This window comes from Tyto alba, unplaced genomic scaffold, assembly GCF_018691265.1.
Source record: "Tyto alba isolate M040663 unplaced genomic scaffold, T.alba_DEE_v4.0 Super-Scaffold_40, whole genome shotgun sequence".
Classification (NCBI taxonomy): Eukaryota; Metazoa; Chordata; class Aves; order Strigiformes; family Tytonidae; genus Tyto; species Tyto alba.
The window spans coordinates 6925397-6952735 of record NW_024881316.1 but is presented as its reverse complement, the minus strand read 5'-3'; the positions used below and the strand labels follow the sequence as shown (position 1 = coordinate 6952735).

At 35.1% G+C, this 27339-nt stretch overlaps 1 long non-coding RNA gene across 3 annotated transcripts in view; it reads left to right on the top strand.

Moving 5' to 3' along the window:
* Positions 1-27339, top strand: part of LOC116964974 — a 215770-nt gene that overhangs the window by 25374 nt on the left and 163057 nt on the right. For all 3 annotated transcript variants that reach the window (XR_006166528.1, XR_004409064.2, XR_004409063.2), the window contains one exon: positions 26114-26291. This is a non-coding gene — a long non-coding RNA (uncharacterized LOC116964974). The remainder of the gene's footprint in view (positions 1-26113; positions 26292-27339) is intronic.

Here is a 27339-nt window from a genome sequence, read left to right as displayed (position 1 = left end):
TTTCAGTCTTTGTTCTCTCTAAATCTTTTTTCTCTCTTGTTTGTCTTGTCATTTTTTTGATCCTTCCTATTATGTGTTTACCTTTATTCTCTTACACATAACACTAAGACCTTTAGTGACTGGATGGTCAAATACCTCTGGACGATGGGATTCTGTTAGGTAGGCTGTCACATCACAGTAAATGAAATACTATGTAGGTATAACATATTTTATATGTTGTACTTTATTGTGCTACATTATTAAGCTATAATGATACCTTGATACCTAGGTGTTCCCCCATCAGCATGTCTTTTTTTATTTTTTAATATGCATGGAAGACACTGGGAGCTGCGTTAATCTGGCAGTTAATTACAGACTGAATTATTATCATGACAAGACTTAAAACCTGTTGTATGGAGTCCAAACAATATTGGTTAATGCACATCATAATTCTAAACCTGGAACTTGGACTGAGCAGGGCTTGTAGCACTTATCACTTCAAACAATCTCTGTAAAACTTCATAGGATATTTATAATAGTGTGTTTAGCATGGTGTCAGCTTTCATTAGTTAATGTCTTCCTGTTAAGAAATACACATTTGTTACCCATAGTTATTCAGCTAGGAAAAAACAGATACATTTTTACAAGTTTGATAATTAATCAGTCTGCATGACATGTAGCAACAGAGAAACAACATTGCTCAATTTTTATGAGTAAGAGTAGGTTGATGTTGAACAATTTTGGGGGGAAAATTCCATTAACATAGTCCACTGCTCTCAGGAGACTGATGATGATGTTGAATCTGCCATTTTTGATGCCCTAAAAATCTGCTGCCACCAGAATTTCTTTTCTTGATGTCAAGGACTCCTTTGGAAGTGAGATGGGTCATATTATGGATATGAAGAAAAACAATTTTGGTGCCAAAAGAGATGAAACAATTGGTGCATAAGGTCAATTGATGTTCTTGCCAATTGCTTCATGGCATTAGACCCTTCTAAATCTTTCTTTAAAAATCTTCCATCAAAAGATTGAAATACATTAATCTTGTCCTTTACTACTTAACAGAAAACATGAATAGTTCAGTATTAAATTTAAAACTATTTTTCTCATGAAAAATAATCTAAAGATTTTTTTTACATGTCATTTTTTTCTTTGAACAAAGCTATAGTCTACTTTTGTGCCTTTCTAGCCTGACCTGATAGCTATTTCATGGGTTTGTTTTAATTTTCCCTATAAAAGAATATTTGAGAATTAGTTATTTTCTGTTAAAACATCCTAATTATGAAGAATTAATAAAATTCCACTGCCTTTAGTACAAGAGAGATCAAACTACAAAATGCTTTCTTTCCTACAGTTTTATCTAGCACTTGGTGATAATGGGAAACAATAATTCATATTTACATCCCTAAGATATATTATTGCTATCTTTGTGGTTGGTGATACTTGTTTACTTTCTCTGCAAAATGCTCTAAATTGGTTTCCTCCTGTTTATGTTTCTTTTGCATTTATCTCTATTAAGACAATTTCTACCTAAATTCTTCAGTGTTTTGTTCCTAGTAAGGATTTTAACCAAATCTGTAACACCACCTTATTTAATCTATTTTTAGCTTAATATTTCTTATCAGTTTCAATGGTGAATTTAGTAAGATTGAAGGCGGAAAATTGGTGATATACTTCATGTAATTTTATACATTTTAATACTCTCTAGAAATTGATAGAGACTTTTCTTCATATAAACATCCTATAGAACACTATTAAGGTCAGGTTTATAGAGAAGGTCATGTCAGGGCGCTAGTTTAACTCTGTATTAATATACTGTGCAAATGCACAGAGTTCATTGTGCATGTATAAAAGGGGAAAATACTACTAGTGATATTTTCAGTTGCTTTGATTGCCAGTTTATACTGCCAGAATATTCTCAGTGGCTTTGATTTCCTTAGTCATGGGCACAAACCTGAGCCAGAATCAAGTACTCATCTGGAAGCTAGCAATGGATTTTGTTGGCTTGCCCATCTCTTTTGATAAGAAGGGCTTTGTCCCCTAGCATAAGATATAGTTGACCTTGAGTTGTCTGGAATGTTATTAATGCTGAAGAAATGACTGACAAACAGCAATTATGGAGAAACATGTGGTTGTTGCTATTCTTATGCTCTCATCAGGTATTGTTACACATTTGAGGTCAGACTGTGAAAGGTAACATTGTGGATGAAACAATGAAAAAGAAATAGCATTATTTTCAAACTCTTTATTCATGACTACAGATACTTTCTATATGATTTGCCCTTTCTATCACAGTGACATCTACAGACATGATGATGAAAAAATATTAACAAAAAGATAACAGCTGATAGCTGATATAAGAACTTATTCACAAACAGTAAGCTAAAAGCAGAGTAATAATTGCATGAGCCGTTGTTGTCATCACAGCAAGTATAAAGTCAGATCTGGTTTTCAAATGTACTAGTATAAGGACTCCCTGCTGAAAGCATGTGCCAGATGCAGGATTTTCTCAAGGTTAAATGTGATTATAGCGCACACACACATACAAATTGCAGACAGAGATTAAATCATAAAATAATGAGATCTTATCAAAAGGTAGTATACTACTATGATTGTCCTCTCTACCTTTAAGATATGTTTGTGTTTTAAGTCTTAATACAGTATGTTTATTGGGAAACTGCATTTAATCTGATATTATGTCACTGAATTTGAAAGTCTGTCCATTTTATTGTATTACCTGCAGAAAAATTAATTTAATGTAAAGGATCTACAGTTTTACTTCTGTGTGTCAGCAGAATTGTCGTCTTTTTTTTTTTTTTGGACTGACTCCTTGCACATTTGAAATGAGATAATAAAAATCACAGGCAAATATTAATGAAATGGAAACTAATGAAAGAAAATGAAATAGATAAGAATAAGTAACATTCTGTGCTCCATGCTGAAAACATGTTATTTTGAATTTATTGCTAACTGTCAAAATCAGTGACTTCAAAACTTCAAAATCCAACAGTGAGGTGGATTTTTAAAAAATACTTTATTATCTCTCTAATATTATGGTGCAATGGTTTAACACAGGTGGAAAATAGTTGAGTGGTTAGATTGCCATAGCCAGAGGGTCTCTGAAGTCTATGTCTACCCTAGTGATTTGTCTTGGTGCAATAAGAAATATTTTATTTGAATTGCCTAGTGGTATCTATTTGTCTCATGCTGGTTCAGATCTCCAAGTACTTTGGTGCACAAAAATAAAATTCCTTTTTTGAGGAAACTAAATCAGAAGTCCTGATCTAAATGTGTTTCGGTGATAACATTTTTACATTAGACTCGCTTTTCTCTAGTGATTTAAGAGAAAGTATCTGGTAAATAAACGCAAGTTAAAATTAGGCTATGCCAAGCCAGCATCAAATTCATGAAATGATGATGGAACTGAGTGCATTAACTGATTCAGGATGATGTTGCAAAGAGTTAATGTTCAAATTAATATGTTAAACAAAGCAAATTCTACAGTATACTGTACTTGGTCCCAGCTTCAGTTCAGAAAGGACTGAATGCTTTCCCCATTCAATGTAACACCATATTGTGCTATCCAGAAGTTTTTCACAAGCCTCCCCCAAAACAGTGCTATGCCTTCAAGGCATAACTAGACCTTGCTGGAAAGCTGTTCCTTTAAAAAACGCTCATTGAAAGATGCAGTTTCATTGAAATGGAAATGTACACAGTTTTATGGATTAAAAAGCCAGAAGGGAGTACTGTGATCATCTAGCCTGGCATATTGTACAACAGAGACCTCATGGCTGTCTTAGTTTCTTCCCATTTGAACTAGGTCATGTCTTTCTAAAGATAAAAAACCCCTCTACCTTGCTTTTTAAAATGCATACTTCAAGGATGGGACTATCTACCACAATTTTCAGTGAGGTACTCCTCATTGTTAATTATGCTGTTAATTCTAAGTTTGTCTGTCTTCAGTTTCTAACCTCTGGGTCTTGTTATGCCTCTGTCTGTGAGATTGAAATGAAATTTATCTTCCTATTTATATATCTATAGACTGTAATTTAGTTATCTATTATACTAAGGAGGTGAAATTTCTTGATTCTCTTACTTTAAGTCATGTTTTTGAGTACTTTGATGGTTATATTGTGATTACTTAGCTACTTACCAATGTTATTTTTGACTTGTGGATGCAGAAATTGAGTGCATTATTTGAATGCTGAAGTAGCTGATGCTAAGTAGTGTCTCTGTTCCTGCTTGGGATTCCACTGTTTATACATCCATGTTTGCATTCTTTTTTGACTGAGATGAAGAAAAGTTTGGAGCTATCCAGATGGTCTAAAACTGCAGGGAGTTTTTTGCCTGACATCTTGTATTGTAAGCTTTTAGGTGTTTGTACTTTACAGATCTATTGTCACCTCTGGTGACACTAAATCAGATATCATTGTATTCTTCCTTGATGCTAAGTCCTTTTTAGGCCTCTAATTCTGGGATGAGTTTTCTTTTCAAAAAGCAGAGAGTTAAGACTGTGTTTTTGTTTTACTTAAATATGGTCTTGGGGCTCTGCTTTTGGTTTGCTTAAAGCAAGTCACAGTTTGGGATTAGTTTATCCAAACAGCAGCCTTCAGGAAAAAGTAGAGAAAAAGACAAAGAAGGGGAAGGTCTAGTCTGATGATGTAAACAATAGCTGTGTTACTATATCCATTCCTTGTGAGAGTTCAGTGGCTAGAGTGTTCAGCCCAGATGTGAAAGATCTTAACTCACTTTGTTCCTTTGTCTCACGAAAGACAAACTTACATTTCCTACTCTCCATGAGAATAGTTTTACCAAGTGGACAGAAAGTGATTTTGCTGTCTACCAGCATGAATATATAAGTGTTTAATGTAAAGCTGAGTAGATGCATGAGTTCAGCAGTGTTCTTCAGAATATCTCCTTTCATTTCTTATCCTAATGAATCTACTACAAAGAATCACTTTGACCTAGGAGGTCTTACTTCTCTTTGGAGTATCTTGGCCACCAAGACAATTATGATGGAAGTTTTTTTGGTTTTCTCAATTACTTTCAAACAAATTAGAATTTTCTATTTCTTGAAAAAATATTCTTACATTTGTGTTCTTTCTCTTGGTGAACAGTAAATATTTAAGCATTTTTTAAAAGGTAGACCTTAAATAATCTTTAGAATGTGATTTAATGAATTTTAAATTTATTTTGAAATTCAAATATGCCATCTCTGAGAACTTGTAGTGTATGCCAATAGTACAGACAGGCATTGAAGTGAAGTTAGAAAATGAGTGGTGTTTAAAATAATGTTATTATGTACATTGTGGAAAAATGTTACCTTTCTAAAAGACAGAATCATATGCCAGTTAGAAATAGCTCAGTCTTTGCCAGGGAACAATATTTCTCAAGGAAGAATGTGACAGTTATAGATATAGAACCAGTAGTATTATGGGCCTATGTTCAGTTGTTTACAGCTTGCCTGAGTTTGAGAATTTGAAGCAAATTTTTGCATGCTAGTGTCAAAGCTAGTGTCAGCTAGCTTGTTATGGTCATTACAGCTAAAAAGGCCCAGTCATTTCAGAGAATGGAGAAAAAGAAATTAAAAAAAAGAAAAGAAAAAAAACCTGATGCTATTTTTTATTTAAATATTTTGTTGCCCTTGTGCTTTGACATGGGACTAGCTTCTGTGTCAGGAATATGACTTCATTGACCAGGTGAAAAGGTTTCTACCCAAAGCTTCCACACTTGGTTCTTACTTCTCCATTCCCCTCCTTCAATATTTATAATTCTTTGAAAAACTGTGGTTTGTGTGCTCAGTCTATGTATAGTCAGAAGTGACTTCCTGGAACTTAATTACTAATACTCTGTCATCAATAAGCATGCTTGATCCTCTCATAGTTCGTAGCTCTAACAGATGGCAACTGAATATACTTCCTCCCTTTGCATCTCCTACATCTAACAAGAGCTTGTGCCTCAACTACAGACATCCAGTTGTCTCATCACTGCTAGCACCTGTGCTGCTCCTACCGAGCTACTGAACATGCTCCAGACTCAGAATAAATTTCCTTTAGTGCAGTTCTGAGCCAGAATAGCAATGGGTCATCAAATCTGTGGGTTGCGATGCAATTCCTTTCAGTTGGGCTGTTGCTAGCCCTAGCCTGGCTGCTGGTGCTTGGGTAAGCCTGAGTTTGAAAACAAAGTGTCTGTTGAGATTGAGACTTAGAAGAGAGAGAGAGAAACTGACTGGAAACTGGAGGATGGAATTGAAAGTAGTTGCAAAAAGCACTCCTTCAGGAAGTTGGTTTTAGGCTGAGAAGCTGAAACTGAGAAATGAGAGGGATAAAAGTTTCATTTGCCTATGCATCCACTGCATGGGCAAATGTGAGAGAGGAACAAGCTTTCCAGCAGAGTTTCACAGATACTTATGGAGAGTAGAGGACAAAACATCCAGAACCTTGGTTTCAATTTCAGGCTTTGGAGGAAAACGTGCCACTGTGCCATGGACTTTTCTGCCCAGTCTATCTCAGTTTCCCTGGCACCTCCTGTTCCACCCGTGTGACCATGGACATGGTTCCTTGTCCCGGTGTCATCTGAACTTTTTATATCCCTCACTCACTCCCATTGCTTTCCATTATGGCCTATTTCTCATCATGACCCATGGACCTGATCTCTTCATGCATGCAGGCTTCCTGTTTTAGTCAAATCTCCTTTCTGCTTTCCATACACACTTCCAGATTTTCTGTGTAGCCACTCTGGTGCTTACTCCATATACCTCTCCCAGTACTCAGTCTCATTCATAATCATGTCCAGTCTCACCTTCTTCTGACCTCTCAACAAATTTCACTCACTACCCTCCATGTGGCAGAGGCTTTCCGATCTAGTATGGGTACTAAAATAGGATGAGTGTTTAACTCAGTCCTCTTGTTTCTTTTTTCCAGTGTTTGCCCATCTAGTCTTAGGCTTGTCCACATCCTTTGCCTTTTTGTCAGAATGCTCTTTTCAAATTCCTTTTCTTGCCCATGCACTACATTTTTCCTTGACCAGACAGTTCTGAACTGTTCACTCCCTGACAGTTAAGTGGATTCCAGTGCTTATTCCCAGACCACGATCTGTGCAATTTAGATTAAATATGTACATATTAAACCCAGGTCTCAGTTACAACTATATTTCAACTTTATTGGCCTGTTGTTTGAGACATAGCCTTCTGCTTTCTGTGTTGCTAATTTTTGCTCTGAAGACTGAATTACTGCATTTTCATGCCACTCACTATTTGAGTTTTCATAATCTTAATTATTTTATTTTTACAGTCTTCTAGTGAAATAAGGGAGGAAAGAGAGTGGCGTTATCCATATAAAATAACACAGGATATGCAGATTACAAAAACTTAGATCCTAGTTTTTCAGAGCACTTAACATTATATGCTGTATATTAACTTCTGTATGTTGAAAGCAGAACTCCTGTGGATTACATTTGCAGCTATGTTATCAGCATTTCTGCAAAAGAGATTTCAGAAATAAGTTAGGACAGGATATATGGGGACACAATTAATGATGCCTCAGAAAAGCTTGGTTTAAGTGCCTTATCAATGTTATTAAGGCATGCAGCAGGAGCACACAATCCAAGTTTTCCAGGGAAGCTATCACTTGTTTTGATCACGATACCTTCTTTTCAATTGTGCAGTTGTTTATTACACAATTTCCAGGTGCTGCAGCAAATGAAATAAAAATTCTACTTACAATCATGGTTTCCTATCAGAGAGGATTCATAAGCACTAAATGAATCTGGAGTTTCCTGGGAAAGAATAGTGGATGTTCATGAAGTACCACAGTGTTTTTTTTTAAAAATACAGGGAGGAAGAATTACTTCTGGATTGGTAGATATGAATCTGTTTTGAATGTTTGATATGTAATCCCACTAGCATTCTATTAATCTATCAAGGTAACTGTGATACCTGAAGTTGAAATGTTCATCTGTGGCAAATAACTACTTCTCTGTTCTAAACATAAACTTTGGAAAAGTATTAAATGCTAAGAAGACTTAAAAAAAATAAGTATAGTAAGTAGTACACAGTGGAGGTGGATGGTTCACTGTGGATGTAATTTGGATGTAATCATTATAAAAAATCAGCTGCTATAGTTTGATGTTAGGCAGAGCTTTGGCAATAAACATTAATTATCTGAGGTTCTTCAACTGACTATGGCACCAGCAAGCGCTTCGACATACAAAGTGTGTTTACTGGACACCAAACTCTTATAAATGGAGATTAGTATAACTGACATTTGGCATCTATAGACCTGAGCCACCTCTTTCAACATAAAAGGTAGGATTTAATAACCAGAATAAAGGTGTCTGATGCTATTTGAAATGCCCTACCACATTTAACCTAGCCTCCAGCTGTTACTCCAGAAGGACTCAGATTTCCTTTACTCTCATGTCTGTTAGCCCCAGGTCTCAGATACCCTAGTGTCTGAAATGTCACTGGCTATGTTTGAGCCACTGAGTCATAGTTCTGTACTCAAGATGCGCAGTTTTTATCTAATTTGTACAGATTTTGGTCTGGGAGTGAGTGATCCTTTCCCAGAATACCCTTCAAGGCTTAAATGATTTGGAGCTCAGAGATCCTCCTGACTTAGATATATTTTTTTATTAGGGGGTTTTATTTTTAGTAGCCCTTGGTAGATTTTTGTTTCCCCATGAATATTTTGATAATCTTTTTGAGTGAAAATTATCATCCATGATCCCGTGGCTAGAGGTATAATTTAATGACATATTTGAAGTATTATCTTTTTGTTTGTTTCAAATCTTCTGTTAGCTATTTTCCTTTATTGTTTCCTATGGCTTCTATTCGAAGAGACAGTAAAAAATACTTTAGTTTTCACCTTCTTAATGCCGCTCTTGATATATGGACTTTGGTATGTCCCCATGTCTTTTCTTGGCTAAAGAATGCTGGTCATTCTTTGTACAGAAATTGTGTCAACTTTGATCCATACTTTGTCATTTTCTGTCCCTTTTCCAATTATATTGTATTCTTTTTGAGGTAAGAAGAACCATTAGAGTTATACACAGTATTCAGACTGGAGCTGTGCTATTACTTTATTCTGTGGCATTATGTTTTTTGTATTCCTTTCATAGTAATTTGTAATAGTAATAGTAATTTTTCTCTTTGTTTTTTCTTCTTTTGGTCTATCAATTTATATCAATTTGTATCTGTCTATGCTGAATTTTTGTCTGCCTCTTAATTGCATAGCCACACAATATCATGATATTTGAAATAACAATTACCTTTACTATTAAAGTGAGCAAACCTGGTAATCTTTTCGCTTTCTTTCAGATCATTTATGAAACTCTTGAACTGCAATACAGATCCCAGTGAGACTCTACAGTTTTCACAGTGAAAACTGACAATGTGTTCCTACACAGCTGATTCCAGTGAGCTCTGCAATGGACCCACAGTTGGCCAAAGCTGAGCCCGTCAGACAAGCTGGTGGCACCTCTTTGATAACAAGTTTAAGAAAGGGCAGAAAATATCAGAGAGAGAGGAGGAGGGAGCAAAGAGTGAGAGAAACAACAAAGAACATCAAGGTCAGAGGAGAAGGAGGAGATGTTCCAGGTGGTGGAGCAGAATTCCCTGTAGCCTGTGGAGGGCCCACACCAGAGATTATTTTCCTGACAGAAACTGCAGCTTGTGGAGACCCCACAGTAGACTGGAGAAAAAGTGTGAGAAAGAAGTAGGGGTAGAGAGGAACTGCTGTGTACTGACTGTAACCTCCCATTCTCCTCTGTGCTGCTCAGGGGTGCAGAGAAGTCTGGAGGGCAGGAGTGACGTTGAGCCCGAGAACGTGGGGAGGAAAGGTGTTTTTTTAATGTTTGTCTTTTTGTTTCCCACTACCTCAATTAGTAATTACATTTTTATTTCATTGGACAATAAATTAAGTTCATTTTCCCCCCCAAGTTAAGCCTGTTTTTCCTTCAACACTCATTAGCAAGCAATCTCCCTGTCTTTATCTCAAGGAACATGCTTTCTCATTCCTGGGTTATCTTCCTGTTTTCACTCCAGTCCTGCTGAGGAGGCAGAGTAAGTGACTGTCTGGGTGGGATTTTGGCTGTTAGCCAAGGTTAACCTAACTCACTAACTTTGGTTTCTCATTATTACTTATTATTAATACATACAGGTATTTTTCTGGATGGAATTGCCTGGCAATTTTTTTTTTTTTTTTTTTTTTTTTTCTAAAGCAGTTCTGATAAGCAGCCTTGTTGAATACAGACTGGAAAATAATAAAAAAAAAGAACAAACAACTCTCTGGACTATATACACATTTACTCCTTTAGAAAAAGTTAATAGATTTGTGAGGCACAAGTTTATGTAAAAAAAGTTCTCTATTATGTCGTAGTTATCCATTTGTCCACTGGTTCTATTTTTTTTTTTAGAATATTAGCATTTTATTTAATATGGACATTGTTCCTACTTGTGTGCTTCTCTTCTGGGCTCCTATGGAATATCCTTTAAAAAATTCATGTCATGCTAGCTATTTTTCAGTCCTCTAATGCCAAAGTGATTCTGAGTGAGGTTTCATAACATGCTTAGTTGTGTTATTCTTGAGTCATTCAGAAACTTTTGGCAAATATCAATTAGCAGATAGGAAGTTTATTACTTTCTGCCTTGATTGTTAGGTTTTTTGGTTCTAGAACTTCTTCCAGGACTTTGAACAGTTTCAGAAATTTTGAGTTTGAGATAGACCTTTTAAAATGTTGAATGTAAAGAAAAATTCTGGTAAGCAAAAATCTTCAAGATCTTCAACAGTGATTATGAATCTTAATTTTGTTGCTGTTGTTGTTGTCTTTTTTGAGTGCTGTTTAATTCCTGCAAGCTCCATGTCATGCTCCCTGCTCCTCATCTAGTTGAAAAAGCATTTGTTATTAAATATTCTGCCTTTTGCAAGTTACTCTTCAAGCTTATGCTCTTCCTCACTGTAGTTTTTACACAAATGACCAGAGTTTATGACTTTTTTCTGTTTTACTCATTTGAATACAACTTCTTTTTCTAAAGATCACTTCCTGTATTATTCAGTTGGTCTCCCTGACTATGTTGTTGTCATAACCTTTTCTTGGTCCTTTTGATAGTGGTATTCATTTGCTCTGACACTTAAATACAAGGCCTTTAGTTTCCTTAAAGACTACATGTATTCTACCTTTTTTGATGTCTCTTTTAGTTTTTCTCCCTAAACCTATTTTTGTAGTTTCCTCATTTGAAATTAGTAACTTTTTTTTTTTTTTTTTTTTTTTTTTTTTTTTTTTTTTTTTCTGCAAAGCTGTTGAAATTAAATATATGATGGTTGCTGTCATAGCATAGTTCCTGGAAAGTAATGCTGTGAACTACATCCTTTGCCCTGTAATGGTCAGGACAAGAATTACTTCTCCTTTTTGAGGTTTTGCCATTAGATGCTCTAATCATTTACAGGAACTAAAAATTGTTATAATTATGCACTAATGTGACAGCCAGTTATCTACTGGAGATTAGATGAGGTGTTCCCATTATTATTTTCTGCCTTTGCGTTCTCAGTTCACACATGAATCCTGATTCACATAATTTGTTTATCTGATTTAACTCTAAAACTTATGTAACTTTTAACAATAAAACTCCACCAACAAAACCAGTCTTTCCTATGTGCTTCAGTGGTAGTGTTCATTGATTTATCTTCTTCCATCAATTTTCTGATATAGCTATAAAGTCGATTTCTTCTTTGAATCTAAGTGTTTAAATCCTTTATTTTTACTCTTCCAGCATTTGTACAGAAACAGAAATATTATTTCACTTTTATGTTCTTGTGATTGTCCTTTTTTTTTTTTTTTTTTTTTCTCGTTAAATTTTACTCTTCTGTCTCAGATTTTGACATTTTGTGAAGAACTAGAGGTTTAGCAGAGCTTTTTATGAAACAAATGTGAAAAGATTTATTATTCTGGACATTTCCCTTTCAAGGGATGCAACCCTTGTTGACTTTTCTGGAGCTGGTAGATTTTTAAAGTGCAAGCAGTCTCATTCTGTTTTGACTTCAGAAAAAAGTTCTCTTGTACAGGTTCTGTCTGCCACCAGTTCTTAATATATCCTTCTGCCTGATATCATTTATTCAGACGTGTGGAGACTTCCATTCTGTCTGAGCCAATAGCTGGTACTGAGAACATCTCGGGGAATGCTGCTGTGGAGCTTCTGGTATTTAGTTTCCCTCAGAACTGTAGGCATTTTCCCTTTGGACTGTTCTCCTGCTCTTCTTTGAGTCCCTGAGGGTCTTTTAGCTTGCCAGTGCTGGCTCCTTCATAGTGCTGGCCCTGATCGGTCACTGCCCTCCTGCACCCAAGAGCCAGGTCATCAAGTGGCACCTTTGGATTTCACAGACTTACTATCAAACTGCAAGCTGTTTTTAACTTGACTGTAATATGCCATTACTTCCACTAAAAAAAAAAAAAATAAAATCTGCTATCAGATTTCAGTTTGGGAAGCTCACTTTTTATCTTGCAACCTTTATTTCTATAGCTCGCTAGTTATATGATAGCATGTTTTCAAGGTGTGTGTGGGGGTGAGATATCTACATAAAATGTAAGTACACAGAAACATAGATGATTGTCCATAGGTGCTGTTATTTTAACTATGGCAAAATTTATACTTTGAGCAAATGCTGTTCCAATTAGTGTCCAAACTGTAATAATTTTAACTATATAAAATCTTGGATAGATAATCCTATTCTAGTTCTTTGATTAAAAAAATCTCACCGAGTATGCAGTTTTCTGGAATGAAAGAGAACCGATCCCTTGGTTTCCTATACCTCTGCAAAGCTGAAACAGATTGGGGCTCCCTACTTATTCTATGCTTCACCTAGCTTCTGAGAAGCAGTATATAAATGAAGGCAGTCATGCAGCTATTTTAATGAATACTTGAAATTTTGTAGGAACCATCAGATGTAGGGCACAAAAATGTCTTAAACCCATCTTCTTTCCCTTATTTTCATTTCTGTCCCTCTACTGAGATATTTATAGTTATGGGTAACACAGCAATATCCAGAATATTTTATGTAGTTCCTGCTGTTGCATGATTTATGATGATGTTCATCCCCATCAAGCTCACAGTTATATGCACTGGTCTTTACAATTAACTTGTTTAACAACAATAGCTTGTTTTCTGGGTTAATAAAAGTATCATACCTTGATAATGTAAGTAAAAACTCCTAATTATATATATTAACGTTTTGTCTGACCAAATCTCTATCACTGAGGATGATCAAACATCACAGAATAGCAAACGTGACTGCTGGTAATCCATCAACATTTTTTCCCTTGATTGTCATGTAGTAAAATACACTTAAATTAAAGCATTATGCACGCAAATGAAACAATATTCCCGATTATCAAAACATTATAGAAAATGACAACTTTTTAACAAAAAGCATTAATAGAAATCTAACACTTTCTATACTATTAGATATATGAAGGTAGGAATAGGGTGATAAATCACACACTATGATGCTGCTGGTGAACACCAGTTAATACCGGTCATCTATGGGAAACAAGCGTTGAGTGTACCATTTAAACAGAAATTTCACCATTGTACACTCTATTACTTTACTTCAAAATACACTGCACTGAGTCTTCTATGGCAATCATCCCAGGGAACAATATGCATGTGAATTTCTGGTGTATCTTACAGCTCCAGTGCCATATAATGGAGTGAGTATGTATGGTGCCAGCAAGATGACAATATTCAGAAGAAAATTTCACATATACAGTCATAATAATAAAGTGATCTTAGCAAGGGAAATACAGGCTAAATGGACAACTGTTTTTATAAAATCCTGTCAAATGGGGTCTATGACAGTACTTCAGTCTTCATTTTATACATTATTCTAGGTGGTACATAATGTTTTGTAGATAAAAGTAGAAATGTGATTCTACTGTCACTGAGATACCATTTAATTCTGCTGTTGCTATATGGTACTGTAGTGCAGGAATAGTACATTACCTTAGAAGGAAGGATGACTGCGTTACTTCTTACAAGAAAATACAAATAAAGTAATTGTATGTAAGCATCTTTTCTTTCAGTTAAAACCTTAGACTTAGACTATTAGTTGAAAACTTCAGTTATACCATCCTCAGACTGTTTCTTCATGAAACACGAAGATAGTTTTATTTAATGTAGTGTACAGTCTGCCTGTTTCTTCAATGCTTATTCTTTTTGTGCATCTGTTGTTTGGGCTATTGATACAGTAAGCATTAGGAAAATGCCCAGTATATCTCCTTTTTTTTTTTGGAGGGGGTTGTTAAGATATAAGAGTCATTGAATGTGAAAAGTATTCCAAAGTGAGTGTAAACATTTTATTATTTATTTAACTGCAACATTATTGCTAACTTTCTCACGATGACTTTGAAATATATACATCTACATTTATATTCACCAATCAATAAACACAGGGGTAAAAAATATATATATTCACTCTGAAGGACTCTCCTCATTATATCATAACATCTTTAAAGTAAGTTTAATGTTAGGTCTAAACTATTTGACAGGTAGCCATTTTAAAGTTGTTTATGAATATAATCGATGTAATTCTGAATAGTTATATTTCTAATAACCAATTTGCTGACTTCATGTTCTTGTCAAGATAATTTATACATACATACCATATGTTCTGTGAAGTTTTTCTTTGCCCAGGTGAGCATTTAATCTTCCTTTCTCCCTAAAGGAATTATCCACATCCCTGAAATCAGAGGATCCTCCACTTATTTTTTGCTTCTGTCAGACCTTCCAGCCTTAAGACCTTAAGTCGTAATGATCATCTTTTCAGCAGAGGGCAGCATATGGCATTCTCAGAGTCCATGAATTCCACTGTTTAATTGGCTGTAGAAATCACTGTTGAGCTAAAGGTGATTCTGAAGCACTTCCAATGCTTCTTGAATTTTAGACAAGATTCAGGTTTTGGTATCCTTTATGATTGTATAGAGTATTTCTCAGGGGAATAATCTGTAGTAAATGAATCTATTAAAGAAAATAAAAATTGTTTTTCCTTTTTATTGTTTGTTGCGGAAACTCCCAAACCACTTAACAATAAAAAAAAGCAAAATTTATTTTTATACACAATGAATCAACATTCCGCAAACATACAAACAACAGGTCCGTGAGAGGAGAACAAACTATCACCACACAAACTTCTGGGGTTTAACAACAACCCAAAACATCAACCAGGGGTTTAATGACAACCCAAATGCTCAATCACTCACCTAATAAAAGGTGAGGACTCTCAACCTTGAAGAACATCTCAGGGCAGCGTCCCAACCCGTAGGAACCCCGAGGAGTCTCCTTGAGCGGCGCCCCAACCCAAGGGGAGAGCCCTTACCTGCAGCACACTGCGCCGGGTGGGACGAGCTCCAAATGGCTCCCCCCGGGACTCCATTGATACCTGAGCCGAATCTGACCTGTGGTCAATATCAGCCCCTGTTGGCCAAGGACCCCAACTACCATAAAACCCTGAGAACAAGGGCACAGGAAAGGTTCAACAGCCAGAGAGCCACAATTTCATTGGGAGGGTGCACCTGCCACGTTGTTACAAGAAAGCAATACTTATCTGGGTGGAATTTTCTTACTAATGATAATAAAGTTTGTAGAAAAGATTCATTTGCTTCAATAACTTGAATATGATGCTAAAAAGTTGAGTATCAAATAGTTTTCATTTTTGGTAATCTTAGGCCCTTGTCTTCATAATAACGATAAGCCTATTAGGGAAAAAAGGGTTTGACAAATCATTTGCTACTGGGTATCAGACAGCCTAAAGCTCTGAGCTACTAATTCTGTTTTACATTAATTTCCCAAAAAGAAGCAGTTTATCTTTTAACACACTTTTCCTCCTTGCATTTTATATAGAAAGAAGAATGAGTTTATGGTTTATTATTCACATTCTGATTTATTATATCATATAGTTAATTTTCTAAATTATAGACAAATAATACAGTTCATGCAGTAAGTAGTCATCTAATAGCTTGCATAAGTTTCAGGATAATCCTCGCCTTTTTGATTTTTTTACAATCACATTCTCAAGTATTCTGTATATGGAATCCTTGTTTATTCATCAGTCTGCATGCAAGTTATGCTTCTGGTACGATTTGTATAAATATCTTTGGTTTTGAGCAACTAGTTAGAACGGGTTCTATATCAGCCTTAGGATATGACTTTATTGCCTTGCTCATTAGATGTAAAAAAGGGTCTTCCATGGAATGTCCAATGAGATGACATTCCTCATACTGATGGTGATAGTAACATAAATCTGTTCTTTTTTCTTTTCTTTTCTCTTTTTTTTTTTTTTTTTAACTAGCAATCTATGCTTTCTGATTTACATAAGTTCAGAAGTTCTCAAAATGACAATTCTTTATGCATGCTGCAGAGGCTTCTCAATAGATTAAGAATTTTAACACAGTTTTTACAATATCACAGACTCTGTTTTTTTGTGAGCTATAGAACCATAGAATCATAGATTAGTTAGGGTTGGAAGGGACCTTTAAAGGTCATCTCATCCAACCCCACCCCTGCAATGAGCAGGGACATCTGCAACTTGATCAGGTTGCTCATAGCCCTGTGCAACCTGACCTGAAATGTTTCCAAGGAGGGGGCATATACACAGAACTGCATGGAATGATTGGTTCTTATCACCTTGGTGGTGGAATAAAAGAAGAGGAATAAATGTTTTAAGAGCGGCTCCAGATTTTTTGCTTGATAACTGTGGGGGAATATATTGTTGTGTTAGTCTTCCTGAAGTTCTATTTTGGTGTTAATTGAAGTATCTGTTGTTGTTCACAGAAGGGAAATCATCTTTTAATAAAAGACCATCTTTTAATTAAAATGCCAACAGGTGGCTTGGCCGTGGCAATGAATGCCCAAAACTCAACTGCGGAAATAGTCTGTTGCTCTTATGTATCATACTATCATGTTTGTTATCATGAAAGAGGTATTTCTGGGTTACTTTTTCTAAAGAAAAAGGTAGTAATTTGCAACTTTATCTAGTTAGGCTGGCTCTGAGTTGATTGAGTCTTACTATAGAGAAGACCAAAAATCTGTTGACTCTAAGGTACGGGAAAGATATTCTAGAAATGCATGGTTGACATTTAAACCAAAACCTTGAAAGGTTCTTGGATTAGCTCATACTATTTGGAGGTCTGGATAGGAATTTGTTGGTCTAATAGCAGAAGGATTTTATTCTAAGTGCTTAAATTGTTCATCTTAGACTGAGTATTAAGACTGCTGGTCTTCATGAAAATATACTTTTTGGATACGATGGTTCAGAATCTTGTGAAGTTTCATTCTAAACCTTTAAAAACACTTAAAGCATGACTCAGTCATTTCAGCATTTTTTCATTGTTACTGCAATCCTTGTTTGTGCATTTCCACTGTCTCCCCTTTATTTATTTTTTCATGCATCTATAAAATTTCATATATATTTTTTATATATTAAATGTGTAACATTAATTTGTCTAGACCCCCCCTTCTTCAATTTTGCTTCTTGATCTAATTTCTTGAAGGAGCATAGTCAGAAGAGAAGCTGTTCTTTCTCCCCTTTGGTACCCTCAGATATCTGTATCCTTTTCATAAGAATTGTTGCAGCCTTATTACTGCCTAGTTATGAAGCACACAGAAGTGAGGGTGACAGGCTATGTAATTTAGAACACTTAATTTATCTATTATATCATCCATTGAGTGATAGCATAATTTGGGCAATTTTAAGTGCAGGATAACCACCAAGAGAGTGGCTAAATCTCTACAGCATAACATGTCTGAGATATGGTTTGGCAGCTGAAATTTACTCTCTAAAAGACCCCAAAAGATCTCTTGGAGGACTTCAGCTTGGAATGCTTCCTGAGCACAACCAATGTTTGTGGTATTTAAGTAAAGAAATCTTGGAGCCTTCAAACTGTTGTTTCAACATGTTTGACATAGTTGTGCCTCTGCATACACTGGGAAAATGTTCTTCTAAATGAAGAGTATTGAGCCATTCCTTATTTTTCTTGACCTGGAGGTTAATATGGATTCTGGAAGTCCTTTAGAAAAAGCTCAGGAGTTCATTGAAGTTATGCTGGATAAAAGGTTGTCTCAAGACTTTTTCTGGGTTTTCCCTCCATTTTTTTGAAGAAGAGAGAAGCAAGTGCTTAATACCAGGTATAAGTTTTCCATTTTCTATAGTGGTTCTATCACCATCATAGTTAAATAATTTTCAGCTATAATTTAAGACTTGTTTAAGGTTATTTCACACTGTTCTGAGTTGAAAACAGCTTAAGCAGGGGCTTTGCATTGGTTTTGTTTCTGGGAGTGAACTCTTGGTAATTAAAGAGAACCTTGAAGTAGGATAGCTGTATGAACCTTATTGAATTTTGAATTCCAGCTTGCATAGCTATATCACATTTTCTTTAATCCAGAACAGCCACTTCATCTCTGACCTCTCAGCCTTGCTGCTCAAGGGAAACATACAAAATACCTTCAAAAGATAATTCTGGAACTAAAATTCATAACTCTACTGGGCACTAAAAACCATGGACTCAACAGAGACATTGGTTTTATGGCACATTATATTTTTTGCCACCCCAGGATAACCTTTCAGTGCTGCACAGACAATAAATTACTTGTGTCTCTCTTGTTCTCTCTCTCTCTCTCTGTCCCATAGGAGCAAATAAATGTATTGTCTTTCCCTTTCTAATACTTCTCCGCCCCATATTTATGAACTATCTTATCTTTTAGGTAATTGAATTGGCAAGTTTGATTAAATTAAAATCAGAGCAATTGTTCTCAACTTTTATTTAGTTTAGAAGATTGTTAATTTTACTTCAGACTGGAGGGAAGTCTTGTAATTTTCACCTCGAATATTTCAATTAGTCTAATAGAAGATAGTAACACATCTTGTAAATTGTTCATATTTATACTGTTAGAACACATGGCTAGAGTAGTACCACTTAATTCACAGTAACGTGCTGTTTAGATACAATTAATTCCTCCCTTTTGGTTCCAGAAGTTTTACAGCAGTTTGGTCTTTTAATAAACAGTCTGGCAAGTCCAGACTTCTAGGTAGCTGTGGTTTTGTGTTTTTAATATTTTCCATTTATTATTCTCCTGTTATTATGCATGTAGTTTTGTAAAACATATTGAGATCGATCCGTCTGAGGAGTGGTGTGGAATTGTCCTGTTTCTTATTTTCCAACAAAAATGTTCTAACTAAAGGAACAAAATACATTTAATCATAAATATCACTGTTTTTGAGATTAAACACTATCTATACAATTTACTAATTTCTGGAGTGTCTTGGTGCTCAGTGATGTCCTCTGAAAGTGTGGTAAACTCCAAGCTGTATCAGTAACTGAAATCTATTCAGTTTCTAGTACAATCAATAGTGCTTTGACAAAGCTGGAAAATGCTGAAATGCTGACAGTATCTAAAATAATCCTTTAAAAAGTAGTTGCCAGTACCAATACATTTTAAACAAAAAAAGTATTGCTCAGAAAAAATAAAATAAAACGATGGGTGCATTATTACATACTCTTCACTTCAGTGATTCTTCAGTGAAAAAATCAAAATCAACAACACACACTGTCTCTGCAGGCCTAAGACATCACAGGAGATGCTTCTGAATACACCCTCATGGTTTAGTGCTTATTCTTAGCTGGGAGAAACAATGCCATAAATTCGGATCTTGCCTCTGTCTCTGGTTTTATAAAACTTCAGTAAAATAAATGAAAGAAAACAAAGAAGGTACAGTATCTGGACTCATGGCAATATGACATACCACTTGAGTAGACAACACAAATAGCCTGCGGCATAGATCAACTTTAAATGTAGTGTTGTCACATTTCATAAACTGGAGCAAAACTGGGCTTGGTCAGCATATGATACAAAGCCTGTAAGAAAATGGTTGATAATTCAGAAAGTGGTGCATGTAGTTCAGCTGTTTTGCAGTGTTTCCTCAAAAACTAAAGAATGCCTCACTACAATTAAAGGAGATAATTTTTTCTCAGTGGAAGATGGTACAAGAAGAAAGACAATTATTTTCATTAAACCTCCCCCCGCCCTCAGTGTTTCCTCTCTTTTTTTATACCAGTTAGATTTTGTTTTATGAGAGACAGACACTTCTGACAAAAAGTGGAAATTTACTATTACTTCACATGTAATTTTTTTTTCAACATTTTTGCAAATATTGCTGGTGGTAATCACTGTTTTTTACTATGAAATATGTTTAAACCACATTTAACTTAAGAATTTAGGTTCACATCTGGCTATTTTTCTGTGTGACTGTAAACAGCAACGTAGTATTTTTTTAGTGTTTATGGGCCTACCTAGCAAAATTACAGTTCAGGAACATAAGCATGTGTTGTGTAATAACTTCAGGAGGCTACTAATTTCTTGTAGGATTTATTATTCGTATTTAGAATTTAAATTGAAATCTCTGATGTAACAAACCCAGAGCACTCTCAAGACTAGTAATTGTAAAACATGATGCTTATCTGCTACTGACCCTATAGAAAAAATTCAGTGTTATTTCAAAATACTGTTTGTTGTGACAAGCACTTAATGATAGAAATACTTCTGCCATAGCATTGGTCCTAGTTGGTCTAGTGAGTAAAGACCTGTTACAAATTCAGTACCAGTCCTCTACCATTTTGATTAATACAGAAACTGTATATTTTTTTTTTATTACATGATAGTATCTCATACTCCTAACCTAAACAAATAACAGTAGAGGGTTTTTTTTGTGGTTTTGTTTGTTTGTTTTGTTTAGTTTTGGTTTGGTTTTGGTTTTATTCGATTGGAGTTTTTTATAATTAGATTCAGTTAATAGAACAAATATGAAGTTTACATGTGGGATAACTTCAGCTGCATTTAAAAAAAGAACAAAGCCTGACAACATTATGTTTTGTAGCAGGTACTGACTACCCAGAAAGGTGGCTACAATAAATTGTGTGTTTAATTGATACTGTGTTTTTAATTTATATTTTTATTTGATCTTAATTATATCACATGTTATTAAAAACAAGCCTATTTTGTTCTTGCATATGTGTAGTTTAGAAAATTTTTAGGTTTTATTTAATTTTGTGAAATTACATTTGCACAATACTACTGTATTTGTCACACCAAGAGGAAGAACTTAAATCTGTCCTTCCCTCTCCCCCCAGTAGAATTTAATAAACTTATGAATCTTCTTTCTTGATAGGTTAGGTGAAATCTGGTGTTCTGAAGTTAAATTGCTTTCCAGTGTAAAGTTTACTCTTTACTGTTGAAACCAAAGCATTTTATTCAGAATTCATTGTTGAAGAAACAGAAGTTTAAGACAGGTTGAAGCATTGACCTGTATAGGATATATCCCCTCATATAACATTAATCACGGATGTCACTAGTTAGTAGCCCTCAAGAGCCCACTTCAGGATATGTCATATTTACTGTGAAAGTTGAATAAAGACAGATACTGAAGAAGATGTGTTGCATGCAATCAACCATATGTGATTTTATTATTATAAGCTGTGAATCCTGACTACCTTCAGGTCTTTAATTGCCCTTCTTCCTAGCCTCTAAACATACCTTTCACCCTCTATTTACTATTCACACCAATAGCCTTAATGAGGAATTTTTAAATGTTGGATTTAGCAAAATTATATTAATGTTATATGTTGTGCGTATGATTAACTCATGCTTGGGGTTTTCTTAGCAGGGTAATTTGAGTAGAAATATCATCCTTCGGCAACTTGCTAATATCCTCATGGAGGCATAAGTGGGGTTGAAATCCTTACACCCACAGCAGAGAGCATTGCTGTTTGAAGGAACACTCTCACACTCTTCAAAGTACCAGGCTTTAACTATCCCTGTGGCTCAGCTGGTGGAATTCAGACACTTGGTTCCTTTGTATTTTCCAGTTTCAGTGGAATAGCAAGATTTGGAAATTAGGATTTGGTTCCAGGCTGTGGAGAGGAGCTAGTCTGAAGGTTACAGAGTCTTGTGGAAGGTTACAGAGTCTTGCAGTTTGTTCATTACAGCCTGGTTAAGTTTTCCTTTACTTGTTGTTTCTCCTCCTTTCCTCTTTCAGAGCTAATATCCTTGGCCCAGGTCTCTTTGCCCAGGTAATCTTGGTTGCACACTGGTGGTTCCTTGCTGCATTTGTTTTCTCTGCAATCAGCTGTTCCTCAGCACTCTGTATTTATTTCAGTTCTCCCCTTCTCGAATCTATCCCTCCATAAATCACTCAGATTGCTTCATCTAGTGTTGCACCTTTCCAGATTCACTATCATTCCTGACTCTTTTTTCTAGTTCTTTTTAACCAATTGTACTTTAAGTCACTTGAACCTACTAACTTCCTATCAGCTGAGGTCTCAGTGAGTCCCCAGGGATGCAAATCATTTCTTTATTTCAGTTTCTCATTCAGTCCCTGGTATTGTGATTGTTTTGTACCCTCTCTTGCTTTCAATCAATAGTCCCACTGCCCTGGTGCTCAATTCTCAGTCCTAGTCATCCTAATCAGTTAATCCAAGTCCTCTAACATAAATCACCAGTTTCACTCACAGCCACCAGCAGACCCCTGCTGTCCATTCTTCCATTCTGCTGCTGCTGTCCAATTTACCCTCTGTTAGTAATGCCTTTGGAGAATATAGGCAAGACAGTCTCTTTGTTCTCCCAATATATGGTTTGGAACATAGGGAAAAACTGCATTATGGGAGAAATACAGGATCAGTTTTGTGATGGAGATTGCTTTGTGCAGGTGGAATCTTTCATGATGTAAATTTTCAGCTGTTACATGCCTCTCTTGACCTTGTTGTGACTACAGTTTTAAAAGCCTTAGTATCTTGTCCAAGTTTGGGTGTATTTTAATCTCATGCTGAATTTAAGTCCCTATTCCACATTATAGGTGAGGCCCAAAGGTTTCCACAAAGAAGTAGATATAATTTTTGTAGAGGTAAAATAATGTTTTTTCCCCACTCACTTTGTTTTCAGGAGCTAATAATTGGGGTGAAACTACACCTGTTTTGGTTTGCTTCAGTGTCATGATTGTGAAGGTGACCAATTATTACTTCTACCTATGAAATATTGTTTAAATTGTTGGCACTGCTTTTGAAGCTGTGTTTAAGTATGTTTACCAACTCCTCTTTGTAGGACAGATTTGTAATTACTTGGAGAGCAAGAATCTAGTCAATTTGTATTTTTGTGGAAGGAATATTATTAAATGTATAAGTCTTCTGTGAAAATATAAATTTTCAGGATTACTATCTGTTTTCAGAAACAAGCATCTCAAATTTTATTAATTGTAGAGGTTTTTTTCTTCAGTTTGTCAAACAAGTGTTTTTCTATGTATCATCCTGATGTCACATATTGTTAATTTTATACTGATGGTTGAAGCTTCCTAATGTATATATGAATAGCAGAGGCTTTCACTGATTATTGCTTTTTAGATTGTTTCCTATTTAGTCTCCCAACATTTTGGTTTCCAGTTCTAGTTAGAGTTAGCATAAGCCACTAGGATATAAGAAATTCCTCTCAGATATGTTTGCATTGTGTTTGTAGATTTTTTTTCTGTATTTTCTTTTTTTTTTTTTTTTTTCCTCCAGAAAATTGACTGGTAGTCAAAAAAACAAATCTGCAGAGTGACTCCATTCAGGTCAGGTCAAATTTGCCAAACCTATCGGCTTGGAAAAAATGAATAAATTCTGCAGATCTCTACTTTAGTGCCAGCAAAATAGTTTGATTTGAAAAGCAGTAAAGTGAATGTCAAGGAATATAGTATCAGAGGAGAGAAGTATCTCCAAAACACTTTTACCAATATTGCAGTGGTATCAGTTCCTTACTGAAATATATGGTGCTCTACCCTTACATGTCTCTGCAGGGGGATGAACCTGTATTTTTCTTTGTCTGAAAGAATGCTCTTATGATCTAGGGAGTTCCAGGTAGACTGACTTGGTATTTTGTTCTGGAAATGTTTTATTCTCTATTAATTATACAGAGTGGGTCTACATTATCAGTTTGTTGGGGTTTTTTTCTTAATTCTCTCTGCAGCCCCAATTCCTCTGTACCCTCTACAGCCTTTGGCTTACTTTAAATATAGGCCAGCTACATTGCCCTAAACTGGTTGTGGAGATCAAACTGGCTCTAGACTATATTAGAATTGGTAGGAAACAGACGCTGGTTGAAATCCATTCTGATTCATGTTTAGAGTGGACTAAGCTGTGATGCCTTTTTTTTTTTTTTTTCTGACTCAATCACCATATAAGTAAGTAGCCCATACACAGTACACCTGCATTAGAAGAAGAAACACCAAGACAAATAACCTTTAACCTCATGCATTGTCCTGGACAATACTTGATGAAATTTTCATCTTCTTACAGGTAGGAGCTGAAACTTAATCTTCCATAATCTTCATGGCTTCCTTTGCATTGATTACTGGGCTTCATTTCATAGGGCTGTAATCTGATTGCTTAGCTAGACAGCAGAAATAAATTGCAGTTCCCACTACCTCAATCCTTGGTGTTCCAATAAAACACCATGTGGAAAACCAGTAGTGTCCCTGCTACATATTTAACTCATATTTGAAGAGGAACGTTAGAAATTTAGACTGCATATGTCTGGCTAAAAAAATCCCCCACCTCTGTGAGTCTATCTGTGCCTCAGATAGCAACCAGCATCCAGGAACACTCTAATGTAATTAGTAGGAATTCCATATGATAGGCTTTACTATGTCTTTTCAGAAGTATCTAGCTGGTGGGATCTCATTCAAGATCTGATTTTTATCTTTAGCTGTGCAGATACCTTAAGTATATTTTTTCAGCCTGGCAGTGTTTATTAAAGATTGTAGGTTTATATTATTGTGGACTGCAAGATATGAGATAAACTGTTTTTTCTGTTGCACCTTAATTTGCACCTAATATTAAAAAGAGCTACAACTGTGTGTGGGGGTGGAATTCAGTCATTGACTGCTTTGCGTTAATTTTTGGACTTCCAAGAAAGATGCAATTGAAAGACATGGTTTAGGAAAGGCAGATATATATCTTCAAAAACTGGATTGATACAGTGGTTTATTTCTACATAATTGTATGGTCCCACTGATAATTTATATCTAACTGCTGTTTTAAAAGACTATTTGAATATTAATTGCTGCAAACTTTGCAAGCATACAAATGAACATGACTACCTAAAACTATATTATCCTATCCATTTAAAAATTAATTTTAAAATTCTATTATTGTAGAGATCTTAACAGGTATGTAAAAGAATGGAAATGTAGGTGGAAAAGTTAGTTGGATTTCTACCACTGTTTGTACCTAATGGCACATCTACTTAAAAGACATCCTTGTTTCATCACAGATGAAACAGATGAAATGCCAGGATATCACTCAGGATGATTTTCTTACTTGCTGCTGTCATATTTTTAAAGCCAGGATATAGTACCTAAGAGTTAGCATGTACAGAATCAATTTTCAGCCAACTATGAATTTTGCTTAATTAAGACACCTGTAGTACTTCTCGTATATAATCTTGACTTTGTCATCTTTCTATCGTTCAGTTTTCTAGGCAGTATATGACCAGATCATAAGACTTTCTTTAAAAATTATATTTGATAAAATATGTTAAAGAAGGACTTAGAACAGATATACAGATATTTAGATTAGTGGTTGTTGTTAAAATTACTATGCATGAAAGTGTCAGTCTTCCATTTTGAAATTTTTCAGAGAATGCTATTTGACCTTCAGACCTAGTGAACAGCTTGAGATTAGCAAATCACTGAATAAAAGTAGTGAAATTTGTATAATAAAACAGGAGTGGAAAAAGGAAATAATTACATAGCTAAAGCTACAAAATAGTGTACATTTTTATTTTTGAATTTGTATGAATAAAATTGTATAACATAATACTACTTTGCTTTTATATCCTGTCAAGCAACACAATAATCTTCGCTTTCAAAAATAATATGTTTTGTTTTGCTTTCTTCTTTTTAGTTTAATTTTGTTACTAAACAAAAGATTGTAGGATTTTATTTTTTAACCAAAGAAGGGGAAAATAAAATACAACTACCTCTGGGTAAATTCTTACACTGAACAACAACAACAAAAGAAGATGCTTACACTTTTATCCCTTGTGGATTTCTTTTTAATATTTCAGAGCAATGAACATATGGCTGTTACTATCAGAACTGGTGTATTTGCGGCGATGCCTATCGACATCCACCAGAGAGCAGAGCAGCTCCAAAACCCACATCTTTTATGCTGTGGAAATTGATGGAGACAGCAACACAGCCAGCTTCTTGGCCAAACAACATGGAATGCAGTTCATTTCAAAGGTCAGCGCATATTTAAACTTGCTTCATTACTCCCACCTTTATGCTTGAGATTTTCATTTTTTTAAAATCAGTTTACCTAGAGGTTCCTTTAGAGACAGAAAAATGAAAGTGCTGAATCCTATTTTCATTTGGGGATATCAAGCTTTTTATCAAATTATAGAGGTGGCGTTTCAGAATATTTCATATCTGATCAGAAGGAAAATCCAAAAATAATTTTCTCTTTATTCAGGAGTCTTTCAGGCACTGGGACTGTTTTATTTATTACTTAATATTGTGCTCCAGTCAATCATTTTGAATTCAGTCAGGAAAATGGAATTTTTATTTTTAAAGGAAAAAATCCTGAGGAAAAATGCTATTGAAATAAAGCAGATTTTATTATTTTTAAAAATACAAATATGTCTTTTCTTCCTCTGCTAACTATTTTATTTTCCTTTAACCACAGTGCATTAATATGAAGACCTGTATTAAAGAAAGGATCTTATATAAAATTATATATTAGTTAATTACAGGCATTTTATTTCAGAGCATTCCTACAACAGGGGGGATCATTGAGCTTGAGGAATTACGGCCTTGTAACACAATCAAGGAAAAATCTTTTTCTTTTGAGATACTAATCTTTTGGATTAGTATCTCAATGCACATATTTTCTGTATGTGTACCGTGTATGTGTGTATAAACATGAACTATGTATTAATATTGCATTGAGCTTTATTTTAACTTTCCATCAGAAGATGGTTATTCCTGAAGTGTATGTTAGTACTCTGGTACACAGCCTAAATAGAGGAAACACTTTAATATCTTTCAATTGCAGTTATTGGTCTTATAAAACTGGACATGTATACCAGTGATACAGTGTTAAATTTTCCTGCTGCTTCTAGTTTAGAAACATCTTGCATCAGTTAAAGTAGATCACAAATAAATTAGTAAAACTTTTAATGTGTTAATCTGTAACAGCCTCCATTCATTGACCTGAAAGTTCTTTGCCAGTTTTAATGAATTAAGCCTTGAAGTGCTCCTGTTGTTTTTATCTCTACTTTTCAGATGTGAA